Source organism: Pinus tabuliformis, chromosome 6 (assembly GCF_031772625.1).
Source record: "Pinus tabuliformis cultivar Carrire ecotype Pingquan chromosome 6, CPIR1, whole genome shotgun sequence".
Taxonomy (NCBI): domain Eukaryota; kingdom Viridiplantae; phylum Streptophyta; class Pinopsida; order Pinales; family Pinaceae; genus Pinus; species Pinus tabuliformis.
This window is the reverse complement of record NC_142292.1, coordinates 950957169-950983725: the sequence shown is the minus strand read 5'-3', so window position 1 is coordinate 950983725 and position 26557 is coordinate 950957169. Positions and strand designations below refer to the sequence as shown.

Below are 26557 nucleotides of genomic sequence, written 5' to 3'. Positions count from 1 at the left end.
ATATGAGTGATTGGATTGCAATTTAGCTTTAATACAGTTTTGTCCAGCTGTGAATTCAGTGATTGATTCCTTTGGACTTGAATCTATGCATGATTTTTAACCTTCTTTATCATGCTCCTACTAAACATATATATGATGTTTAAACCTCTGTATCATGCTCTTGCAAGATAGATTAGAGTATCTAGGAATATATTAGAGTAGTTAGAAGTAGTATAGATAGGATTTAATACATAGAGGTTAGCTGTTTCATCAAGGATAATTTTAGGGGCGAATGTTCGCCCTTTGGCGAAATTAAGGGGTTTTAAATTTTTAGTGGGCGAATATTTTGTATCATAGTACATTTTTACAAATCACCTCAAATAGCCCACCTTATTTTAAGGGAGAGGGTAAAAAAGGTAAATTTAGCCCTTGAAATTAGGACTTACAACCTTCCATTCGCCCATTTTCAAGAATAGGTTTTATTTAAGTGAATCCATTCGCCCATTTTCAATAATAGGTTTTATTTAAGTGAATCCTATGGGCCAAATACCATATTTATAAAAGAGGTATGGTAAATTAATAAAAATATAAATAAATGAGAGGTATGGTAAATAAATAAAACATTTTTTATATTTACTCCATAAGTCACCTTATATACATGTAAGGGTGTAAACAAATAAAAATATAAGTAAAGTGGAGGTATGGTAAATAAATAAAACGTCTTTTTATACTTACTCAAAAGGTATGGTAAATAAATAAAATATAAATAAACTAGATGTATCGTAAATAAATAAAACCTCTTTTTATATTTAGTCCATAACCCTCGTTCTATTTATGAAGGCTCAATAAAGAGGTTTTATTTAAGTGAATCCTATGGGCCAAATACCATATTTGTAAAAGAGGTATGGTAAATTAATAAAAATATAAATAAACGAGAGGTATGGTAAACAAATAAAACATTTTTTTATATTTACTCCATATGTCACCTTATATTTATGAACACTCAAAAAATGGGTTATATTTAGGTGAAACCTATGGCCAAAATACTATGGGACAAATACCATGGACTAGATTGTTATTAATACCATGCAAATAACCATTATTAACCCTAATATTAGAATTAATAAAAATAAAAATGGCACATGGTATTGACCCATGGTATTCACCAAAATGGCACATGGTATTGACCCATGGTATTCACCTGGAATGTAGCCTATTTAAATGGGGGAATTAAACCACCATGTAGCCTATGCTAAGATTCGCTAAGATTCACTAGGACTTTACAAAGTTTTATTATTTAGTGAATGACTCGCTAAGATCTTACAAGATTTTATAATTGAGTAAAATATTCGCCATCCCTGGTGAGAGATTCGCCAAAAAATTATATATACATATTATATTATTGATAAAATCGCCTTCCACTTTTCCTATATACCATGGAGATTCGCCCATTTATTATATTTATAAATTTGGGGGAGTTCTTAAAATTTTCCCTGACAGTGAGACTTGGAAATGTCTTTGACTTGCATATAAACCATTAAATATATCCAACTGATGGGTTAGGTACGCATGCGTAACTTTCCCTTCACCGACTTTACTCCACACGATAAATATAAATTAGTTTAGGATTGCCAGCAAGGCACCACTCTCTCCCTCAACCTGCCCTACTTACATTTCCATACTCCCTTCCATCATACTACCATACCATAAAAATAAATATATGCTTGCCAGAGCAGCGCCCCTCTAAACCGCGTCCCCGATTCCACCACTTGCCCTACTTATATGCATGCCACCACGTCCTCATTTCCAAAGCATTTGCCATCTCATATCTCATCCCCATTTTCTTCTTTTTCATGCCTCACATTGCGGCGTAACCACTTTATTCGCCCCTCTTTTGAATGCCACCGCTGCTTGTTTCCATGGAATGGGTGAGTGGGGAGTGGGAGTCCATATATGTGGCCCCACCGGTGGAATAGTTGTCTCCGATAACATCGACTGCCAACCAGCAGGAGCGCACAAGAGGGAGGCAACGTCTTCGTCCTAACACATCCCTTCTCCTGAATGAACGCATCTGCAACTTTCCAAACTACTCCACACGCCAACACGGCGCCCCTATCCAAACCGCGTCCTCGCCTTCAACCCTAACCCCTATTTATATATATCATCCCTCTCTTCCTTTTTCATTCATCTGTTGTTTTCCGTTGCACCTTTCCAAATTGAAGTTTGTCCGCTCCCCTCTTCTTGACGTTAACGCAGTTTGTTTCTTGATCCTTATCACAGGAGTTTGCATCCGTTGGCTCTCCGATAGATAGATAGTGACTGTTTCCCTAAAATGGCTGGTTCTGTTTCGCGCCTTCAACTTACTGTCATGCTGCAAATGGCAGTGTGTATGGCGATATTATGTGCATCTTCTGCTGCCTTGGTGGAAGAGCCATCTGTTGTTTTAACTTACCATGACGGTCCTCTGCTTTCTACCAGTGGACTAATCTCTGTCCATCTCATTTGGTATGGTAAATTCACCCCTCTTCAACGTTCCATTGTCGCTGATTTTCTGCAATCTCTTGGAGAAAATACATCAAATCAGCCCTCTGCGTCCACCTGGTGGAAGACCACGCAGAAGTACAAGGTCGCCGCCTCTAACAAGGCTGCCCCCTCCAGTGCTATAATTCTTGGAAAGCAGAAGGTGGATGAAGATTATTCCCTTGGAAAATCGCTCAAGAGGTCTGACATTGCTGCTCTGGTTGAAGCTGCTGTCAAGTCGAGAGCTCTGCCTCTGCCGGAGAATAATGGTGGGAGTGCTGTGTATTTGGTACTTACATCTGAGGATGTTGCAGTGGAAGGATTCTGCATGAGTTCTTGTGGATTCCATGCCAATCTCAATTTGTTACCGGGCCAGCAGTCGACAGGAAGCCGAATGATGGGGAAGGAGAAAAAGCAACAACAGCTCATTCCATACGCGTGGGTTGGGAACTCTGGAAGCCAATGCCCTGGACAGTGCGCGTGGCCGTTTCATCAACCCATCTACGGACCCCAAACTCCTCCTCTGGTGGCACCTAACGGTGACATGGGCATCGATGGGATGATCATCAACATTGCCACTGTTGTTGCAGGAGCAGTCACCAATCCCTTCAACACCGGCTACTTCCAAGGCGACGCAAATGCACCGCTAGAAGCGGTGTCGGCATGCACGGGAATATATGGAAAGGGGGCATATCCAGGGTTCCCTGGGGTGCTTCTGGTGGATAAAACGACTGGTGCAAGCTACAATGCCCATGGAATTAATGGGCGAGAGTTTCTGTTGCCTGCGATGTGGGATCCAGCAACCAGGTCTTGCAAGGCATTGGTATAACCAGTTTTTGGTGCTTGAAGCCATACTTCTTGATCCCTCACACAAACAAACAGCGAAGGAGGAAGCGGCCGTGAACACATCTAGACACAAACAACGCAGCATCAATTATGCCCGTGAACACATCTAGACACAACCAACGCAGCATCAATTATGCCGATAGATGCTTCTTTGTATATATATATTCTTTATTCTTTAATAATTATTCATGGATTACATTATTATTAATTTTATTTTTTTAAATAAATTTATTTTTTATTTATTAAATTTCAGAAATTTACGTTTTGTTTTTATAGGTTAATACCTATATAATGTGACTTAATTGTCATGGCATTTTTCCATAAAAATATTTTTGTGAACGGTTTATTTTCATCAACATCCACTAACATTGGCTTTATCGAGGTTTTCAGGACAGAAAACTGGTCTATATGGTTTATTGTTTGGCTTTGTAGGGTATGATTATCGAGGTTTTCATGACAGAAAACTGGTCTATATGGTTAATTGTTTGGCTTTGTAGGGTATGATAAGCTTAAAATTGTTTATGGAGTTGTAAGATTGTTATTAATTAGTTCAATGATACTTACAAACGCCATATGCATACACTTGTTGATATATTTATATGGATAGGAATACAGATAGGAACATAGATATTGATTCTTTATCTAAAAAGGGGCTTATGAGAATATGGGAATTTGGAAGATCTCTACGTTGATAAATGAACAAACATATGAATAGTGGCATAAACTCTTTATAAAGGGCCTATATAATTTTTTTGCTTTTTGGTTGGGCACTCTTATATATGAGTATGCACAAAACTGTCTATTACTACATTTATGAAAGATAGATATGCCAAAGCATAAGCAAATATATATATATATATATATATATATATATATATATATATATGCCCTACTACTGGCGTATATGAGCCCTATGCGCAGAGACTCCATGTCTGGCCATGGAGAAAGTTTGCTCTTTAGCTTGCTGGAAGAAGAACCAGTGACGATGCTTCTGTCCCTTCCAAGCCCCTATGCCCTAAGGAATGCAGGGCATGGAAAGAGAGGCTTGCATTCGAAAAAAATTGTCTTCGGATCGCGGGGAGTCGAATTCATTGAAGGAAGCAAGTCTAGAATTCAAACCAGAGTCAATGAAGAAGTCTCAGAGAAAGTTTGCGATAATAAGCCTGCGAGACAAGTGAGTTCTGAGAAACAAAATGATTTGTTCATCTTAAATGTAGTTGTTGACGATAGTAATAAATATTTAAAATCAATTGAACAATTACGGGATTCACATTTAAAAAGGGGGGAGGAAGAATTTGTACAGTTCAAGAACTGCCCCTGCCATGTCGACAATGGGTAACGTGAGAGAAAACCTTAAGAGGCAGGAGTTAAAATTGGTTTCTTCTATCTTGAAGTAGGCTATTTTGGGGTTGTTGATATAGCTTTCGTTCCCAATAGGCATTTATTGGTTCATTAGGGATCTTTTTGCAAGAAAAGAAACTTGTTCCATCCTTCATGCCTTTTATTTTTGCATTGGGATGATGTGCATGATCGGTTATGAAGATATTACTTCCACGAGAAAAATAGCAATGTTGTTTTCGTGCTTGTTGTGTTTGTTGGTTTTGGGCTTACTGATATTTTGCTGAGTGGAATGGTATCATACGTTGTGGGATAAGCAGAAGAACTTCCTGCTCCAATCTGTCGACGTAAGCTACCATGACATAGCGAAGAAGTGTTTTGTTGATGTCAAGAAAAGAAGGATTCGCATCAGAAATGGAGGGTGCAAATTGCTCTCGACGTGATTGTGTTGTGTATTGGTGTTGGGTGCAAGAGTGATGCACCATGTGGAGAGTTTGGGATGCATAGATTCTTTCTACTTGTCGATGATGTTAGTGATGACGGTTGGCTATGGAAACCATGCCTTAAGGACACTGACAGGTCGGTTGTTTGCAACGATATGGCTTCTGGTAAGTACCTTGCTTTTGCGCAAGCATTTTTTCATTTGACAGAAGAAAGGATTGATAGTAGCTACAGTTTGGTTGCAAAATGGGCGCTGTAAAGAGATATGACGGTTCAGGATTTGATGGCCGCAAATATTGATAACAATGGCTTGTCAGGTTCGCTTTCCATTCTTTTCGTCCCTTTTAATTTTATGATTCGTGCAAGTCTATTTTTGGTTTATTTTCTAGTTTTTCTTCTTCTACAACCTGTATGACTTGAGAAAGAAGCATTACTTGTTATTAATAGAAATATAAAAACATATTTGTTCTTGAAAGCTTTTCGAATTTACCAAAAACCCAATTCAAGAAAGTAGATAATAGATTTTGGGGAAATAGTTAAATAGTGATGCATAAAATTGTAATTCAACGGCTTGGGGTATATATATATATATATATATATATATATATATATATATTCCCGTAGTGGTCAAGAGAAAGAAGTAGATCTATATCGAAATGTAGCTGAGCATATGAGGCACTCTTATCGAAATTAGTGGGTCAACGCTTGGATCGATGCTTCCCCTGGAACCATCTCCTCGATCAATTTGTACATTATTGCAACATTTAACTCTGCGCAGCTTACACTGAACCTCAATATAATTTTTGGGAGAGTTCTAAGATGCACAAAATAAGGCATGAAAAGTACGGATAAGTTTAGATTTGGCAAAGTAGCATAAGCTTTGAGCGTTCTACATGGTGGAGAGGATGCAGTGAAAAATGTCTTGAAAGATCTATTGCAAACACGTGAAGCATTGGAGTTAAGATTAGGCTTTTCTATAGCTTAACTTTTGACAGACAAATTTGGTAAGGCCCAGCATAGTGCAAATAATCTGACGCTCGAATTTTAAGTGTGAAATTTGTCCCAAGTGATTCATAATTCTGGTGAAAGTACAATCGAGGTTAGATATATGGGAATTTAGTCGAACTTGTTAGCTCCCTTATGGCCGCCGATTATTACGGAAACCATCGGCCGCCGATTTATTACGGGCACCATCTGCCTTCAATTCCATTAATTACGGAAACTATCTTCAGTTAATTAATTTCTTGTTGGGAGCTCCTGGAGTGGTCCATTACTCCCTCTGCAGTTCTCTACCATGTTCTGTGGAACACTTGACACATAGCTAATAGAAGCTTGATGGAAGCTTGGCTATATATACTTATGTTTGGTCCCCAAGCTCACTCATTCAATCTCCTTCATCCTTACACCATCAAGTTAGAGTGAGCAGAGCTTGGAAGTGCCACACGGATGATAGTTTTTGGTGAATTTTTGTAAATCTAAGGGCTTTGTAGTTTTCGCTCTATTTTTTATCCGACCATAGGTTTTTTAGCGTTGCTGCTTTCAGGCTTTTGTTTTCATTGGGAAGCATTAGTTTTGTGTGTGGAGAATTTGTATATATGTCTGTGTGGTGTAGCGTGCGTGTTTGATGTGGTCTAACTGATTTATGTCCACACTTTCCCATGTAATTTCCACTCTCTATTGATGCCCATTTGATCGTCTGACAAATCCTGATATCGCATGTTGCCCGATAATTTCCCTGGTCACATGTGAGACTTCATCCGTTCCATTTGGCTCTGACATCGTGGTAATTGTTAGTCTCTCTAAGGGCAATACCGTGCCACTATTTCGCTAGGCTTATAGATATTCGTTATGCGATTTCCATCTTCTCTTCCATCGTCAATTTCCACAACAGGCAATACAGGCAAAGCAAAGATTTAGAAGGGTGTTGGTTTCCAATCTCGGCAAAGTGTAAAGTGTTGTTGAGGTGGTGTAAAAGATCTAGGTAGTTGTGTACGAAATACATCAGAGTGCGAGTAGCATCAATGGCCAGAGGTATGATTTCTTGGGTATTCAAGTTTTTCGATTCTTTAAGTATTTATTCCGCATTATAGAATCATTATTTTGCTATCATTTGGTATCAGAGCATTTGCCTTGGTGTTTATAGACATGCTCTGTTTGGCTCAATGCCATATTTAGAGGATTTTTTGAATTAAGTCATTTATTTGGAAATATGTCTAATTTTTGCTCAATTTTTTTATGCTTATAATATTTATTTGGTTTAATTATATGAAATTTGGATAATTGTTGTGCAAATTTATTAATTATGCTCATTTTTAATTTGCATGAATTTATTATTTCTGCTATAAATACATGCTATTTTGGATGAGTATACGAGACCCATCGTTGAATGTTATGCATAAATATTATAGTTTTATTTATGCAATTTATTTTTATTCTCATATCAAGCTAATTTTTATGCATAAAAGAAATAATGTCTAGTGATCAATATAATTTTTAATTAATTAGAGAATAGCCACAACATCTCTAATTAAATAATATTATATATTATGATTGATTAGGATCACATAAAGAATATTTAGACATTAATTGTAATTAACTATACTAAATATAATAAATTTTATCCCACAGAAATTTTTATTATATTTATATAATTAATTAGGATAAAATATTCATAACTTACCCACAAGAATTATGAATTAATAGTTTTATCATAAAGTTCAAATCTAAGATAGAATTTATATCAAATTATAATCATGATATACCCTTTAGAATTATGAATTAAGTGAATAATTTGATAAATTCTATCATAAATAATAATTGAATATGCTTGAACTGAAAATTTAGTCCACAAACAATTTTTATGTCATTAGATTCAATTTTTAAGCATGGTTTACATTGGTAAAGCATGGAATTTTATTTTTAGGCCTCATTTTTAACATAAGCATGTAATCTTTAATTTTATGCAGTTGTACAACTTGGAAATTTCTCTGAAATTCATTGTGATATCCTTGAACTTAAAGGAGATAACTATAAGTCTGGAAGGAGAGAGTTCTCCTTCATTTGGGGTGGATAGACATAGACTATGCTATTAGGAAAGATGAACCATCAACACTCACTAATACCAACACTGCAGCAGACATCACGCTTTATGAACGATCTAATCGCCTAAGCATGATGTTCATTAAGACTAAAATTTCAGCTGGTATTCGTGGTTCCGTTGATTAGCATGAAAAGGTCTGAGACTTGCTGAAAGCCATTGATGATCAATTCGTCACTTCAGACAAGGCACTAGCAAGAACCCTAATCATGAAGTTCTCATCCCTAAGGCTCACCAGTGTGAAAGGTGTATGCGAGCACATCATGCAAATGAGGGACACTATGGCTCAATTAAAGAAACTCGAGGTTGAAATATTGGAGTTTTTCCTGGTGAACTAAATTTTGAACACCGTTCCACACCAATACGGACCCTTCAAAATCTCATACAACACACATAAGGATAAATGGTCAATTAATGAACTCATGACCATGTGTGTTTAAGAGGAAGGGAGACTAGTGATGGAACTGGGAGAAAGTGCAATGCTGACAACGCGTGGAAACGGAAAATCTCAAGCCAATAAGAAAGGGAGAGGTAAAGTACCTCCTGAAGCTGATATCAAAAAGGATTCCAAGTGTTTCTTCTATAAAAAGAAGGGACACATGAAGAAGGAATGCACCAAATTTCAGAAATGGCTTGCGGACAAAGGTAATCCAATCTCGTTTGTTTGTTATGAATCTAATATGGTTAATGTCAATATTAACACCTGGTGGATTGATTTTGGATCAACAATTCACATTTCGAATTCCTTGCAGGGTTTGCAAAACCTAAGGAAGCTAGTGGGAAGTGAGCAAAGCATATTATCAGGAAACAAGATGGGCTCGCATGTGGAAGCTATAGGAACATGCTATTTAACTTTAAGTAGTGGCTTTGTTTTAGAATTAGAAAATACCTTTTATGTTTCAAGTTTTTCTAGAAACTTGATTTCAGTTTCAAGACTTGTACCTTTTGGATATTCCTTCAACTTTTCAAAAATATCTTTCAGTTTATTTTATAAATCTGATTGTGTTGGGAATGGTATTTTGTCTAATGGTCTTTACTGCATTAATTTACAAAACAATGTCACTTATGATTCAATGCATGTTCACACTGGCACTAAAAGATGTGTTAGTAATGAAGATTCCTCTAAATTATGGCACCAAAGATTAGGTAATATCTTCATAGAAAGAATTAAAAGATTGGTAAATGAAGGGGTACTTAATACTCTGGATTTTACTGATTTTGAGACTTGTGTGGACTGCATAAAGGGAAAGAAGACCAACAAGTCAAAGAAAGGTGCCAATAGGAGTTTAGACATATTAGAGATCATACATGCTGATATATGTAGTCCAAACATGGACTCACATGGTTAGAGATACTTCGTCTCTTTTATATATGATTACTCACGATATATGTATCTCGACATGCTTCATAAAAAGAACGAAGCATTAGATGCCTTTAAGATCTTTAAGGTTGAAGTAGAGAAACAATGTGGAAAGAAAATTAATATTGTGAGATCAGATAAAGGTGGAGAATATTGTGGTAGATACATAGAAGATGGACAAGCACCTGGGCCATTTGCAAAATTTCTTCAAGAGCATGGGATTGTTGCCCAATACACCATGCCTGTTTCACCCGACCAGAACGGTGTAGCAAAAAGAAGAAATCGAACATTATTGGACATGGTGCGGATTATGCTTAGCAGCTCCAATCTTCCTAAATCCATGTGGACTGAAGCACTTAAGACGACAGTGTATATATTAAACTGAGTTCCAACCATGGTTGTTCCTAAAATTTCATTTGAATTATGGAAAGGTTGGAAACTGAGTTTGCAACATATGCGCATTTGAGGATGCCCGTCTGAAGTAAGAATATATAATCCACAAGAGAAGAAGCTGGACCCAAGGACCATTTGTAGGTATTTCATTGGATATGCTGAAAGGTCTAAAGGTTATAGATTTTATTGTCCATCTCATAGCACTAGGATTTTGGAATCAAGAAATGCAAAGTTTCTTGAAAATGACTTGATTAGTGGGAGCGATCAAAACAAGAACATAGTTTTTGAGAAGGATCATTCAGAATATCAACCTTCCACTTCAAGGGATAGATTGATTATTGTTCAAAACACCCCTCAAGTACAAACTGGTGTTGAAAAACCAATTTTTGAAGTTCCACAAGCTGCTGACGACATTCTAATAGATCAGGTAGTTCAAGAGTTTCCAAGAACTTTTGAACAACGAGTTGAACCACATACTTCTTAGGAAGATGACGGTACAACATTAAGAAGATATATTAGACCAAAGAGATCAACAATTCTTGATGATTATGTTGTGTATCTGCAAGAATCTGACTACAACATTGGAGCTGAAAATGATCCCAAGTCTTTTCACAAGCCATGAGTTGCAAAGAATCAGAATTATGGTACGATGCCATGAAGGAAGAGATGAATTCTATAAAGAGTAACAAAATCTGGGATCTTGTTGAGTTGTCTAATGGAGCAAAAGCCATTAGATGTAAATGGGTCTTTAAGACAAAGAAAGACTCATTGGGCAACATTGAGAGATACAAGGAAATACTCGTTGCTAAGGAATTCACTTAGAAAGAAGGAATCGATTACACAGAGACTTTCTCTCCTGTATCTAAGAAATATTCCTTGTGCGTTATTATGGCATTAGTAGCCCATTTTGACTTGTAGTTGCAACAAATGGATGTGAAAATGACATTTCTCAATGGAGATCTAGAGGAGGAGGTTTACATGAAACAACTTGAAGGATTCCCCTCTAGTGATGGTGAACAATTGCTTTGCAAGCTCAAGAAATCATTATACGATTTAAAACAACCATCCCGCTAATGGTATTTGAAATTACATAATGTAATTTCTTCATTCGGTTTTGTAGAAAACATTATGGATCAATGTATATACTTGAAAGTTAGTGGGAGTAAAATCTGTTTTCTTGTTTTATATGTGGATGAAATTTTGCTAGCAACCAATGATAAGGGTTTGCTGCATGAGATGAAACAATTCCTCTCTAAAAATTTCGATATGAAGGATATGGGTGAGGCATATTATGTCATTGGCATTAAGATCCATAGAGACAGATTTCGAGGCGTCTTGGGTCCGTCATAGGAAACCTATATTTAAAAAATTTTAGAGAGATTTTGGATGAAGGATTGTTCACCAAGTGTAGCTCCCATTGTGAAGGGTGATATGTTCAACTTGAACCAATGCTCGAAGAACGACTTTGAAAGGGAACAAATGAAGAACATTCCATATGCTTCTTCTGTCGAAAGCCTAACGTATGCTCAGGTCTGCACAAGACCTGACATTGCATTTGTTGTGGGAATGTTGGGACGATATCAGAGTGATCCAGGTTTAGACCACTAGAGAGTTGCAAAGAAAGTAATGAGGTACCTTCAAGGAACCAAAAACTACATGCTTATGCATAGATGGACAGACAATTTGGAAGTAATTGGCTACTCAGATTCTGACTTTGCTGGATGTGTTGATTCACGCAAATCAACATCAGGATACATTTTTATGATGGTCGGTGGAGTTGTATCATGGAGGAGTGCCAAGTAGACCTTGATTGCCACTTCCACTATGGAAGCCAAGTTCGTCTTCTGTTTTGAGGCTACTTTACATGGTGTATGGCTTAAGAATTTCATTTCTGGGCTTAGAATTATGGATTCTATCTCTAAGCCATTGAGAATGTATTGCGACAATTCAGCTGTTGTTTTTATGGCTAAAAACAACAAAAGTGGGAGTCGAAATAAACACATCGACATTAAGTATTTAGCTATAAGGGAGCATGTTAAAGAAACGAAAGTGGTCATTGAGCATGTCAGCACTGAGTTGATGATTGCTGATCCTTTGACTAAGGGCATGCCACCATTTAAATTCAAGGATCATGTAATGAATATTGGACTTGGTTCCATTATGTAGTTTCTCATTGTATGGACAATGTTATTTTAATGAAATTATTAATTATTGTGATGTTTTTCTCATACTTATGTGCACCTTAATTTGATTTGAGAGAATTCATCTGTGTAGGACCAACAATAAACATAAGGTTTATTCATTAAGAAATTGTTGCCACATAAATTATAATAGAAATAAATACATAGTAATACATGGAAGATAATACTCGTCATTAGAGGACTTATCGCAATGATTCATGTATCTATTACTTAATACAGATTATCAATGGGTTTTAAAATGAGACATTAGTTTGGAAGTATGGACCAAGTGGGAGAATGTTAGCTCCCTTACGGCCGCTGATTATTACGGAAACCATCGGCCACCGATTTATTACGGGCACCATTTGCCGTCAATTCCATTAATTACGGAAACTATCTTCAGTTAATTAATTTCTTGTTGGGAGCTCCTAGAGTGGTCCATTACTCTCTCTGCATCTCTACCATGTTCTGTGGAACACTTGACACATAGCTAATAGAAGCTTGATGGAAGCTTGGCTATATATACCTCTGTTTGGTCCCCAAGCTCATTCATTCAATCTCCTTTAGCCTTACACCATCAAGTTAGAGTGAGTAGAGCTTGGAAGTGCCACACGAATGATAGTGTCTGGTGAATTTTTGTAAATCTAAGGGCTTTGTATTTTTTGCTCTATTTTTTATTCGACCATAGGTTTTTTAGCGTTGCTGCTTTTAGGCTTTTATTTTCATTGGGAAGCATTAGTTTTATGTGTGGAGAATTTGTATATATGTCTGTGTGGTGTAGCATGCATTTTTGATGTGGTCTAACTGATTTATGTCCACACTTTCCCATGTAACTTCCACTCTTTATTGATGCCCATTTGATTGTCTGACAAATCCTGATATTGCATGTTGCACGATAATTGCCCTGGTCACATGTGAGACTTCATCCATTCCATTTGGCTCTAACATCACAGTAATTGTTAGTCTCTCTAAGGGCAATACCATGCCACTATTTTGTTGGGCTTGCAGATATTCGTTATGCGATTTCCATCTTCTCTTCCATCGTCAATTTCCACGACAGGCAATACAGGCAAAGCAAAGATTTAGAAGGGTGTTGGTTTCCAATCTCGGCAAAGCATAAAGTGTTGTTGAGGTGGTGTAAAAGATCTAGGTAGTTGTGTACAAAATACATCGGAGTGTGAGTAGCATCAATGGCCAGAGGTATGATTTCTTGGGTATTCAAGTTTTTCGACTCTTTTAAGTATTTATTCCGCATTATAGAATCGTTATTTTGCTATCAGAACTTAGAGGAGAGAGTACACAATAACACGATTATGTGAGGAAATGCGTTAAAAGCGTGTACTTGTTCTAGGGTAGGAAGGAATCCAAGAATTTGGTTGCGTCATGTTAAATGGTTTGAAAACATCCTATTTTTTCTTCACACAGTCAATGTTTGGAGTTGGCTTTTGGAGCTATTGGGGACTGGTATAAAAAAACGTGGGCTGGTGAAATGGCATGCCGTAATGTTGCAATCAAAGAATGAGAATTGCCTGCAAGCGATGTGAGGTTCAAAAAGTTAAGTATCATTGCCCCTTCGAAATTTGAATAAATATATGTCTCCTTAAAAGACTAGAGGAGTTGAGAGTATTGGGTGATAGATGGCACATGTAAACTGGAGAAATAAATAGGTCAGTAAAAGAGGACAGAAGATTCTCCACAATTACAAAGAACAATAGTAAAGGAAGAGTATTACTAGTCCTTAGTTTTAACTCTAAATTACCCTTACAACAACTATCGAAAATTGATATAATTAAGCAATATATATATCTATATATATATATATATATATATATATATATATATATATATATATATATATATATATATATATATATATGAGAAGGGTCTTGAACTGGAGATGTGGCAAGTGGTATCAGAGTTCCTATGTTCAACACTTGGACCTTAAGAGCTCTATCAGGGAAAGAAATTCGATCAAATTAGGACAAAAGAAAAAGGAGACTTGGGAAGAGAGATCACATCTAGCATAGGCATTCTGAAGAAGATTAGTCGAAAAAAATAAAAAATAGATATCATAACTTATAATGACAAATTCTAGTTCCTTGTATGATAAATGCTCATTATGGTCAGGGAAGGGTATTGAAAGTGAAATTGTTGTCTAAGCAGGGTTTCGAGATAATAAGAACATGAAAGCTTAAAATGTTGTTCCTCAGTTTTGTGTTTAAATGTAATATTTCCCTACAGTCAAAAAATTTGAATACATTGTGTGGAGGACAGTGTGAGCAAGCTTTCTTAAGTCATAATTTGGATTGCTAAAATATGCCCTAACATTAATTTTTAGTAATTAGCATGGATGAAAGGGCTAAATCACATATGGCTCTTGTTCCCTAACCTGAATCCTGAGCACTTTTCGCTGTGAAGATGGGGAGATCTTCCTGGTACGAAAAGGCTCATACCAAGAAAGGGGCATGGGATAAAGAAGAAGACCACCTCCTCATCTCACATATTCAATTGCATGGTGAAGGCAGCTAGAGCTCCGTTCCTAAGGCCATAGGTTTATTGCCAAATTTCTGTTTTTCTTTAATGAAATTAATAACTGCTTATAAACTGGTTTAATACATTACATATAACGTTTCTTGATTTACCAGTGAATATATACAACAATTTTCGATCAAATCAAAGCCCATGATAATATAGCAAGGTCAAATTTGCCTACAAAAGCAAAGGATATACAAATGGCATGGGATATTCACCCTCAAGACTAATTCAATATTAAATATTAACATATTAGTAATATCAAAGAGCATTTATGGCAACCCAAATTTTCAGTTTCTTCTTTGGTGAAAGACATTTATAATGATTAACAATGTTGATAAAATATATAATCCATTTTAGACGACTCGATGTCCACAGATGTAAATCTATCAACGCTTCTGGAATTCAGGGATTTTTTTTCTTTATCCTTTTGATTTAAGTCAAATTAAAGTGAATGTATCCACCTATATAAAAGTTAGACCTCTTTGTTAATGGTGGTAACAATTGAACTATCTATCAGTTCTTGCATTGTTTTATATTATACTGATGTGCCTTATGTGAGAACTTCTGCCAACAAGGGATCGATATATCAGTATAGACTACAATGTCGTCATTGGACACCTAAGTGGACCCTGCCTATAGTTCAGGTGAATAAATAAGTCTGATCATGGGAAGGGTGTCACCAGTCCATTTATTTCCATTAGAGTCATATATATGACTTTAAAAAATATATAAATATAAATATAAATTTGTCATTAAGTAAGTTACCTAAATATAAGTCTTATTAGTCTCAATTAGGATGTAACAGTTAAGTAACTAGGTGGTTCCCAATTTTACAGTTGATCTGGTAAAGATATGTTAGAAGGAACGAATTCTTGTCCATCAAATTATATTAAATGTGTCCCTTGTCATGATTTAAAGTATATCAATACTTTTCCTCGAGGTACTACATCCAATAAAAAAATGGTAACAAAACAAGAAATGTGTCATGCATATTAGGTTCTTCCACTGCTAGATGTGCATGTAATGAATCTATCCCCTTATGCCAATTTACATAATGATTTTTATCCAAGGTTTTTTCTATGAGGGTTACATTAGGGGAATTTTGAGGTCTAAAATGGCCCCCCTAAGAAAATTATAAAATAAGAGTGGAAATAATAAAATAAGATTAGATTACATCATCAAATTTTAGAGGGAAAAAATAAAAAACTATTTTTTAAACTCTTATTTTCAACTTATCTCCCTATGGGTTAACTCAAATTTCGAACGGAAACACTCGTTGGATGCAGTTTGATTCCTCATCCAACGAGTACCCATGTGGCATACTTTCAATGGACCATACTACATGAAAACTGAGAAATATATGAAAAACATGATTGCAATCACGTGTTTTTATGTATTTCTCATTTTTCGTGTAGCAGATTCCACCAAAAGTATGAAACATGGGTACTCCTTGGATGGGGAATTGAATCTTGCATCCAATGAGTACTCCTCCTTGAAATTTGAGTAAAACCATAGGGAGATAAGTTGAAAATACGAGTCGAAAAAAGTGGTTTTATTATTTTATTATTTTTTAATCTTTTTACTTTTTTATTCCAAAAATGGTGAATCATCCCCCATGGTTGACATCATAATCTTGAATCCTATTGGTTCTTATAAAATTTATTTTGGTTGTACATTTTTCTTAGGAGGCCCATTTTAGACCTCAAAATTTCCCTAATGACCAGAATTAGCTGCATGAGTATGTGAGAATATGGTTGAAACTAAGCACGCACTAAATTCAATATTCCATATTAGCTTGTTAAAGGGCCTCCTTGAGATTTAAAAGAGTGGTTGATGCATTGAAAATTCTTAAGAGAAATATGCACAAGCCATACTCCAAGCATTAGACTATCCAATATCTTTATAAAATGTTTTTTTTAGTAGGAAATGTAGAGCTAGCACTAATGTTCTATGAAGCACGTGACTGGGAAAGGACTCATCACCAATATTTTGTGGAAGTTATTCATTATTTATACATATGTATATTTATACATCTATATATAGTTTGGGAGTACATGTGAACTCCATTAGTTTTATCTATAAGGCACGATTGATATCTTTATCTTTATCTCATCGTTGAGATAACTTATTATCGATAATTAAAAAATCAAAAATCAAATATTTTATATTAAAAAAATTCCCCTTAATTTGAGAGAATCTCATTTGTTAATCTCAATGGTGTGGAAAAAATAGATAGATTTGTGCTTTGGTTTAGGTAGATTTATACACTAGCACAACCACATTTACCAATGTGGTTGATATACACCAATGCATATCAACAACATTAATAATTGCTATGTGTATTTTTTTCAAGACTAATTATTTATGGTTATTAATAACTATATAAATAATAACAACTATATTCTTATATATTTATATATTTAAAATTATTTATATATAAAATACGTGTTTTTATTAATTAATAATAAAAACACGTACTTTATATATTCTTCGGTGAAAGAGTTCTGAGGCTTGGTGAAAGAGTTAAAAACATACTCTATATATTCTTCGCATATTTTCTTTGGTGAAAGAGTTCTGAGGCTCAGTGAAAGAGTTAAACACGTACTCTATATATACTTCGTTGAAAGAGTTCTAAGGCTCGATGAAAGAGTTAAACACGTAATTTATATATTCTTCACATATATTTTTCGGTGAAAGAGTTCTGAGGCTCGGTGAAAGAGTTAAAAACATACTCTATATATTCTTTGGTCTACGGGCTGCGGTGGACATAGGAAATCTGCAGTTAGGTTTGCTGATATCAAGTGCACACATTCCTTATCCTTTTATTTTTCTAATACATATTTGCTCATATAATTTCAAGTATGAATATTTCACCATAATTACCAAAGATTACCAAGGGCAGACCTAGCACAGTTACTCTACAAGGCCTTTATGAGTATATAGATTCTTTAGAGAAACGTAGAGAAGAAAGAGAAGCCAGGCTACAAAAAGAGTTAGAAGCCATTCTGGAAAATAAATCTGCATCTCTTGAAGACACGATCCCAAAACAAATAGAAAATAAAATAGAACTACTAGAGAATAAAATGGAGGCAATGGAGACTAGATTGTAGGTTATAGAAAAACAAAACCAAGATACTAACCAACCATCCCAGCAAGGAGATGCTGATACTTTAGAGAGTCTTAAAATGAAAGACATGATTAAAGAACTAGAATAAAAAGTTAATAGCTACCTCACCCTAAATAATGTGGTAGATAAGTTAGATATCAAACCAATTAAAGATGAAACGAAAAAAATAATAGAATTAGACCATGAACGTAACAAAAGGGCCTTGAACCTTATAATCTTTGGTTTAAAAGAGGAAGTAGATGAGGATAATTTAGCCTTAGCCCAGATAGAATTAGATAATAGATTACAAATTGACACAGTGTGTCTCACAGAAGCAACAAGGGTGGGGAAATTAACCGAGAATAAAGGAAGACTAATCTACATAAAGGTGAGCTCCACTGATCATAAGTATGACATACTTAGTAAAACCTCAAGTCTCAAAGGAATGAGAATATTCATAAATGAAGATATCATTCCAGAAGATCAAGCAGAATTAAGAAAGGAGGTTCAAAAGGTAAAAGAAACTAGAAAGGAAGGAAAATGGGCAATAATCAGAAATAGAAAAGCCTTTATTCGAGATAGAAACCAAAAAGATAGTAATCAATAGCAATTAAACATGCTCTGGATCCTTTCTTGGAACTGTCGGGGCTTCCCATGGAACAAAGGCCCCTAACATAGATGGCTTTACGCTATGGTATACCTAGAAAAAGCGATCCTCCCATAGAGGCATTGGGGGAATGGCTTGTTACATTAAGTACATCTCCCCCCATGCTATGATTTATAAAAACGACCCTCACAACCAATATAGTTGGATAGAGATCAGAGGCATTAATAATAAAAAGTCCTACATAGCAATATGTTATTTTCCCTCCATCAATTCTAACTTCTATAAGAAGAAGAATCTAGATAAAACTAACCCTTAGAATGGTTTAGAGAATGATATTTCTAGCCTAAGGAATGATGGTAATATCCTTTTAATAGGTGACTTTAATGCTCGAACTTCAAACAACCAAGCTATTATTCTAAGCAATCATTACAACCCTAATCATCTTTGGTTAGACGAAGACCCTGCTCTGGCTAGTAGGTACAAAAGGAGCTCTGAAGACCTCGGGGAATTTTTTTTTTGGGTTGGAGCTAGTCAAGCTCTGTAGTGCTCAGGATCTCATAATTTGCAATGGTCTAAAGAAGTGGCCCAATTCTAGCAAGATGAACTGCATCCATGGACTTGGTAGTAGCGTGGTAGACTACGTTATTTCCAATCTCCCATTATACAACGAAATAATAAATTTTGACATCTTAAATGACCATGAACCTGACTTTGATCATAGGCCTTTACTTATAACTCTTAATTTTGTATTGCATAGAGTTCCCACAGAAAATAATACTTACAGCCAAAAGAACTTAATATTTGATAGAAATAAAAATGATCTCTTTCTAAATGAATTAAAAAACTAATTTGCTTCCTTTATCTAGTATAGACAACATAGAAGACCTCTATCATAATTTTACTACAACCCTCTCATATTCTATTAACAAGTTCTTAATTGAAGTTTCAAATAATAAAAGAAATAGCAAAACCAATCCATGGTATGACAGAGACTGTAAAAGTGTGAGGAGAGCAATTAAGGAAGCTATTGATGAATCTCTTAAAATTGACAGGATAAAAATATACAAAGTCCTAACTAAAAGGAAAAAGAGGCAATACATTCGTCAAAGACAGGAGAATCTCTTACACCTCTCTAAGGTAGCTCCTAAGAAATTTTGGAGGTAGATTCTGACTAGGAAGACAAAAGATAATAATAAAATTGCTCTTCACGATTGGAATTCCTATCTTGAAAAGCTTTATGAATTTCCAAATGCATGGATAATTTGGAAACCCTGCTCACAATGAAAGTCTCTTTAGAAGACAGTAAGTTTGGGGTTAATCACCTCGCTAATGGGAAAGCTAAGGACATTGAAGGTTACCAAGCGGAAATCTTAAAAATTGGAGGTCATGTCCTCATCCCCAATATCCACAAGCTTTTCAATCAAGCAGTCAAGCAAGGGTTCCGTAAACCTTGGACTGAGAGCCTCATTATCCCTATTTTTAAAAGTGGAGATACAAATAACCCCTCTAGTTATCGAACAATTATGATCAGCCCTCTCTTAGCCAAGTTATATGGTAGTATTTTGGAAAATAATTTAAGCATATGGCTTGAAAGTGAAGGTAAGCGGGCTAAAGGCCAAGAAGGTTTTAGAAGGCATCACTCAACAACAGACCACCTCGTTACGCTTAGGATCATTGCGGAGGAATGTCGTAATGATAAATCCAATTTATTTTGTTGCTTTGTGGACTTTAGAAAGGCTTTCGATACGATTCCTAGATACAACCTTTGGAATAGATTAGAAGAGCTAAAGGTTCCTCTCGAGTTGAGAGTTGCCACTATAAGGTTATACAAGAATGTAATTGCCAAGCTAAAGAGCAATGAGGGGTGGTCGAAAGATATTAAGTGTAACATCAGAGTTAAACAAGGTTTCCCCCTCTCCCGTAACCTATTTGGCATTTACATCGATAAGCTTGAAGGCTATTTAGAGGAAGCAGGATGTGATGGCACGATCTTAGCTAGGATAGTCATCATCCTTCTTCTCTATGCTGACGATATTGTTCTTTTGGCAAGGTGCCCATCTGATCTTGATAAGCAACTTAGGCTTCTTAAGGATTTCCTCTCTACCATGGGTATGACTGTTAACACTGACAAAACAAAAGTTATGATTATCAAATCTAAGAAGGACGGTTACGCTAATTTTATGTTTGACAATAATAACTTGGAGGAAGTGTATTCTTACAAGTACCTAGGAATTGATATTCATCACAAGCTCAACTAGAACCATAGCATTGAGAAAAGGATTAATGGGGGGTGGAAAGCTTATTTTGGTCTTGAAAATAATTGTAAAACAACAAACCTCGTAATGTGGGAAAAAAAGAAGTTCCTCTTTGAAACTTTAGTCACTCCTGTTATCTTATATGGCTATGAGGTTTGGGGTTGCAGCATCTCCAGAGAATCATGGAGAAAGATTGAGCAAATCCAGAAGCGTTTTATAACTTATAACCTGAAAATTAAAAGTAATACACCCTATCCTATTCTCCTTATAGAAGCAGGGCTTTCCCCTATTGAGAGCCTAGCTATGATTAGGTTTCTGTTGTACAAGCACAAACTCAATAACATAGACGATCATAGACTTCCTAAGCTAGCTTTAAATTCCAGCCAAAACCACCTAAGGCTCAATCGGGGGTGGCATAAAGACACAAGGGTTTGGTTAAACTATTGGGAGATCAACAAGAATGATGCATTGCAAAACATAAATAACATTAAGATATTGTTACTTCTAAGTTCAAAGAAAAAATGTGGTGTGAGAAAGATTTAGTGGCTAAAATAAAATTAAGTTATTATAAGAAGGTCATCAACCCCACCCTAGAAGATCAAAAATATCTCTTATTTTAACTAGCTCAAAGAAGAAAATTAATATAGCAAAGATTTGAACGAATTCTCATGAGCTCCATAGTGAAACAGGTTGTTGGGCAGTTCCTAAAACGCCATGGATGGAAAGGATTTGCCATATATGTGAGAATAGGAACATCGAGGATGAAAACCACTACCTCTTAGAGGAAGAGGTTACTAATTTACCTTTAAAAAGATACAACTTTGCGTCTTTGCTTTGGTTTAGGTAGATTTATAAACTATTATATACAAAAATAAAAATTTTGTTCAATTAACATTAACAAATGTTTCAAGTTGCATATTAAAGAGAGATAGAAGTCTACCAAGGGGCAATGAGCTTAAAAGAGAGCTAAACTTTCTAATATTTTGAAAAAAGAACATTTTTTCTAGTAGCTATAAAATGTATAATCCTGACTTTTTTCCGTATTGTGTTTTAGACAGTCAATTTTATTTATTTTTTAATTTTAATTTTAATTAATTAATCAATTTTTTTTTTATATATATATATATATATATATATATATATATATATATATATATATATATATATATATATATATATATATATAGATATATATATATATTTTTTATTTTTTATTTTTTTTTCTCATCAAATTGAATTTGTATTCGAACTCGAACTCGAACTTGGTAACTATGATATGAATACAAGTGCTACAAAGAAATCGAACCAGTGACCCACAAACCGATCATGTCACTATGAAAGTGTGAATAACAGTTTAATTCTCAACTGCAAACAACTTTTTCAATTATATGTATATTGTCACTCCTCTTTGCCACTGTTTTCAAAATAAAGTGCCAGGTGTACTTATCCTTATAAAACCACATGACTTTGCATATATAAATTTTCTCTTAAACTCCTTGTTACACCTCCCATCAGAAAATTGTCTTTGCTTCTTAGTGAAACACAGTCTCAAGTCTGCTTTTGGTTATTGTATTGACAAGTGCAGATTCATTGTAACTTTAAAATTAATAAAATAATAATTTCAATCCATTGTAATTTTCACTATAAAACTAGTTGAGGCTTTATAATGTTTTGCATTTGTATATTCTTCAACATAAACGTATTCACCAAAAATAGTAAGACTTGGAAATGTATTTGACTTGCATATAAACCATTAAATATATCCCCTTTTCCAACAGAAATTACTGCATACACCACTTTTCCAACAAATGGGTTAGCTACGCATGCAGAACTTTCCCTTCACCGACTTCACTCCACATGATAAATATAAATTAATTTATGATTTCCAGCAAGGCACCACTCTCTCCCTCAACTTGCCCTACTTACATTTCCATACTCCCTTCCATCATACTACCATAAAAATAAATATATGCTTGCCAGAGTGACGCCCCTCTAAGCCGCTTCCCCGATTCCACCACTTGCCCTACTTATATGCATGCCACCACATCGCCCCCGCGTCCTCATTTCCAAAGCATTTGCCATCTCATATCTCATCCCCCTTTTCTTCTTTTTCATGCACGTTTTCATGGTTCCCGGCATCACATTGTGGGATAACCACTTTATTTGCCCCTTTTTTGAATGCCACTGTTGCTTGTTTCCATGGAATGGATGAGTGGCGAGTGCGAGTCCATACATGTGGCCCCATCGGTGGAATAGTTGTCTCCAATAAAATCCACTGCCAACCAGCAGGAGCGCACAAGAGGGAGGCAACGTCTTCAACTCAATACCTAACACATCCCTTCTCCTGAATGAACGCATTTGCAACTTTCCAAACTACTCCACATGCCAACACGACGCCCCTCTCCAAACCACGTCCTCGCTTCAACCCTAACCCCTATTTATATATATCATCCCTCTTTTCCTTTTTCATTCATCTGTTGTTTTCAGTTGCAAATTTCCAAATTGAACGATTTTCCGCTCCTTTGTTCTTGACGTTGACGCAGTTTGTTTCTTGATCCTTATCAGAGGAGTTTGCATCCGTTGGCTCTCTCATAGATAGATAGTCACTGTTTCCCTAAAATGGCTGGTTCTGTTTCGCGCCTTCAACTTACTGCCATGCTGCAAATCACAGTGTGTATGGCGATATTATGTGCATCTTTTGCTGCCTTGGTGGAAGAGCCATCTGTTGTTTTAACTTCCCATGACGGTCCTCTGCTTTCTAGTAGTGGAGTAATCTCTGTCCATCTCATTCGGTATGGTAAATTCACCTCTCTTCAATGTTCCATTATCGTTGATTTTCTGCAATCTCTTGGAGAAAATACATCAAATCAACCCTCAGCGTCCACCTAGTGGAAGACCACGTAGAAGTATAGGGTTGTCGCCTCTAACAAGGCTGCCCCCTCCAGTGCTATAATTCTTGGAAAGCAGAAGGTGGATCAAGATTATTCCCTTGGAAAATCGCTCAAGAGGTCTGACATTGCTGCTTTGGTTGAAGCTGATGTTAAGTCGAGAGCTCCGCCTCTGCTAGAGAATAATGATGAGAGTGTTGTATATTTGGTTCTTACATCTGAGGATGTTGCAGTGGAAGGATTCAGCGTGAGTTCTTGTGGATTCCATGAAAATCTCAATTTGTTACTAGGGAGGGAGTTGACAGGGAGTAGAATGATGGGGAAGGAGAAGAAGCAACAACAGCTCATTCCATATGCGTGGGTTGGAAACTTTGGAAGCCAATGCCCTGGATAGTGCGCGTGGCCGTTTCATCAGCCCATTGACAAACCCCAAACTCCTCCTCTGGTGGCACCTAACGGTGACATGGGCATCGATGGGATGATCATTAACATTGCCACTGTTGTTGGAGCAGTCACCAATCCCTTCAACACTAGCTACTTCCAAGGCGATGCAAATGCACTGCTAGAAGCGGTGTCGGCATGCATGAGAATATATGGAAAAGGGGCATATGCAGGGTTCTCTGGGGTGATTTGTTAGAGATAATGGAGAATATATTAGAATAGTGAGTTGTTTCATGAGACCTCAGGATAGGAATTAGTTTCCCTAAATTTATGATTGCTACATAATGTGTGATGTACATGGACAATGTAAATCTTTCTGCAGAGCCAGACTCTCCTGGTTCAGAATCTCTTTCGTAGAGTTGACCAGTGGGTTCTTTTTATTAATTCCAACATCACTTTTTAACATGGTATCAGAGCTACAGGACAAAGGAACCTGTACGCTGAGTGGAGGATTTGAAAGGCGCGACTGAGGCAAAATCGTCACGTGGTTTGGAGGGCTAATCGCACCGATCCCACTGTGATTATTTCACGCATTTTCATTTTACCGACCTTCACGAGTATGAACTGTACAATCGTGCCGATCTTTGCAAATCCGTGGTGCTAAATCACGCCGACTGTGCAAACAAGAAAAAGAAGGTTGTATCTTGGCAGTGATTGCCTAGAACAGGCTACGTGGAGGCCGAGATCTGCCGAGAGGAGGTCGTGGTGGAGGCTATGGTAGAGGCTGCAATGGAAGCCACGATGGTTTGCGTGTGCATTGCAAGATCATGCAGTATTGGAGGCCGTTTATCACAAACATTGTCTTTCATATAGATCTGGGGTAATTCTAACAATTTTTTTTTACCTGTCAAATATTTTTAAATCGCCAAGATGAACAATCAAATGATAGAAACATACTTGAATGAGCATAACAAGCTTGATGGCTCCAATTATGCGAATTGGAAATTCAATATGCAGACTCTGCTAGAAATGCAGAGTGCTTGGACGATTGCAAATGGGGATGAACAGAAGCCAGCAGTTGGATCAACATTGATCCCAGATTGGGAGAAGCGAGAAGGTAAAGCAAAGACACTGCTGAAGATGTTAGTGAAAGACTGCATCATACCACATATTAGAGAATGTAAATCTGCAAGCGAAATTTTGGGAATTTTGAAGGATTTGTATGAGATCAGGAATACAAATCGTCTTTTGTTCCTAAAGAGCAAGATCTTATCCCTGAAGATGGAGGAGAATGAAACAGTTGTTGCCTTCATATCAAGGATCAAAGATCTGAAGAACAAATTGGCAGACATTGTTGATACAGTTGCAGATACAGATCTAGTAACGATTACCATGAATGGTGTGACCGATGACTACCAAATGTTTATCATTGGGATAAATGCGAGAGAGAAGATCCCGAAGTTTGAAGAACTGACAGGAATATTAATGCAAGAAAAAGAAAGAAGATCGACTCTGAAGCCCCAGAGTGCCAATCTTGCATTGATAGCGAAAAAGAACTTCTTCAAAGGAAAAGGAAATCCGAAACAGTAAAATGGAGGAAACTCACATAAAAGATCAAATCAGACTCAAGGTATGCATCCGAATAGAAACAACTCTGTAATTAAATGTTTTTATTATGGAAAACTAGGTCATATAGCTAAGGAGTGCAGGAAGAAGATATATCATGAAAAATAGTAGAAGAAGAAATGACATGCCGGTCATCTCACGAATGATAATCATGAGCAGAACTTCAGATTGTTCATGGAAGACTATTATGAGAATGTTGATGCAGACATCTGGTATGTAGATTCAGGAGCATCAACACATATGACGGGGAACAAGCAATGGTTCGAAGATTTTAAAGAAATCAACGACGGAGCACAAATCTACCTTGGTGATGATAGAAGTCATCAGATCAAAGGGTGTGGAAAAATTTATGTCATTTTACCTAATGGTACTGTAAGACAAATTCATAATGTCATGTATGTGCCCGGTGTAACAAAGAACTTGATTTCTGTATCCATGATTACAGATCAAGATCTTAAAGTTGAATTTTTTAAATCTAACTGTTATATTAAATATCTGTTAGATGGCATGAAGACTATTGCTACAGGAATTCGAATAGGAGGTCTGTACAAATTGGATGTAAGACCAGTATTAGTTCGAGCTTTGACAACAACGAGTTTGACTACATAAAAGTTGTGGCATCATAGATTTGGTCATATCAACTACAATGATTTGTTGTTACTTTAGAAAAAGGAAATGGTAAGAGATCTTCTGATGTTAAAACAAGTGCATAATGATTGTGATGCTTGTACATTAGGAAAGATGCATAGAGAAGAATTCCCTGTTCGAGTAGAGAAGAAGCAGAGAGATATTTTTGAATTAGTGCACACAAATATTTGTGGACCCATGCAAACAAAGTCATTAGGAGGTGCACTGTATTTTTCACTGTTTATTGATGACTGCACAAAGTTTTCTTGGGTATATTTTTTGAGTAAGAAGAGTCACACATTCGAATACTTTAAGCAGTTCAGAAACATGATTGAAAAGCAAACAGGGAAGCATATAAAAATTCTCCACTCAGATCAA

The 26557-nt window shown here is 36.2% G+C and overlaps 2 pseudogenes; both read left to right on the top strand.

The window, feature by feature from the left end:
- The first annotated feature begins 2208 nt into the window (after positions 1 to 2208).
- LOC149262107 (protein EXORDIUM-like 2 pseudogene) lies at positions 2209 to 3401 on the top strand (annotated as a pseudogene).
- Positions 3402 to 4171: 770 nt separating this feature from the next.
- On the top strand, positions 4172 to 23939 carry LOC149262106 (two-pore potassium channel 5-like; annotated as a pseudogene).
- The last annotated feature ends 2618 nt before the right edge of the window (positions 23940 to 26557 follow it).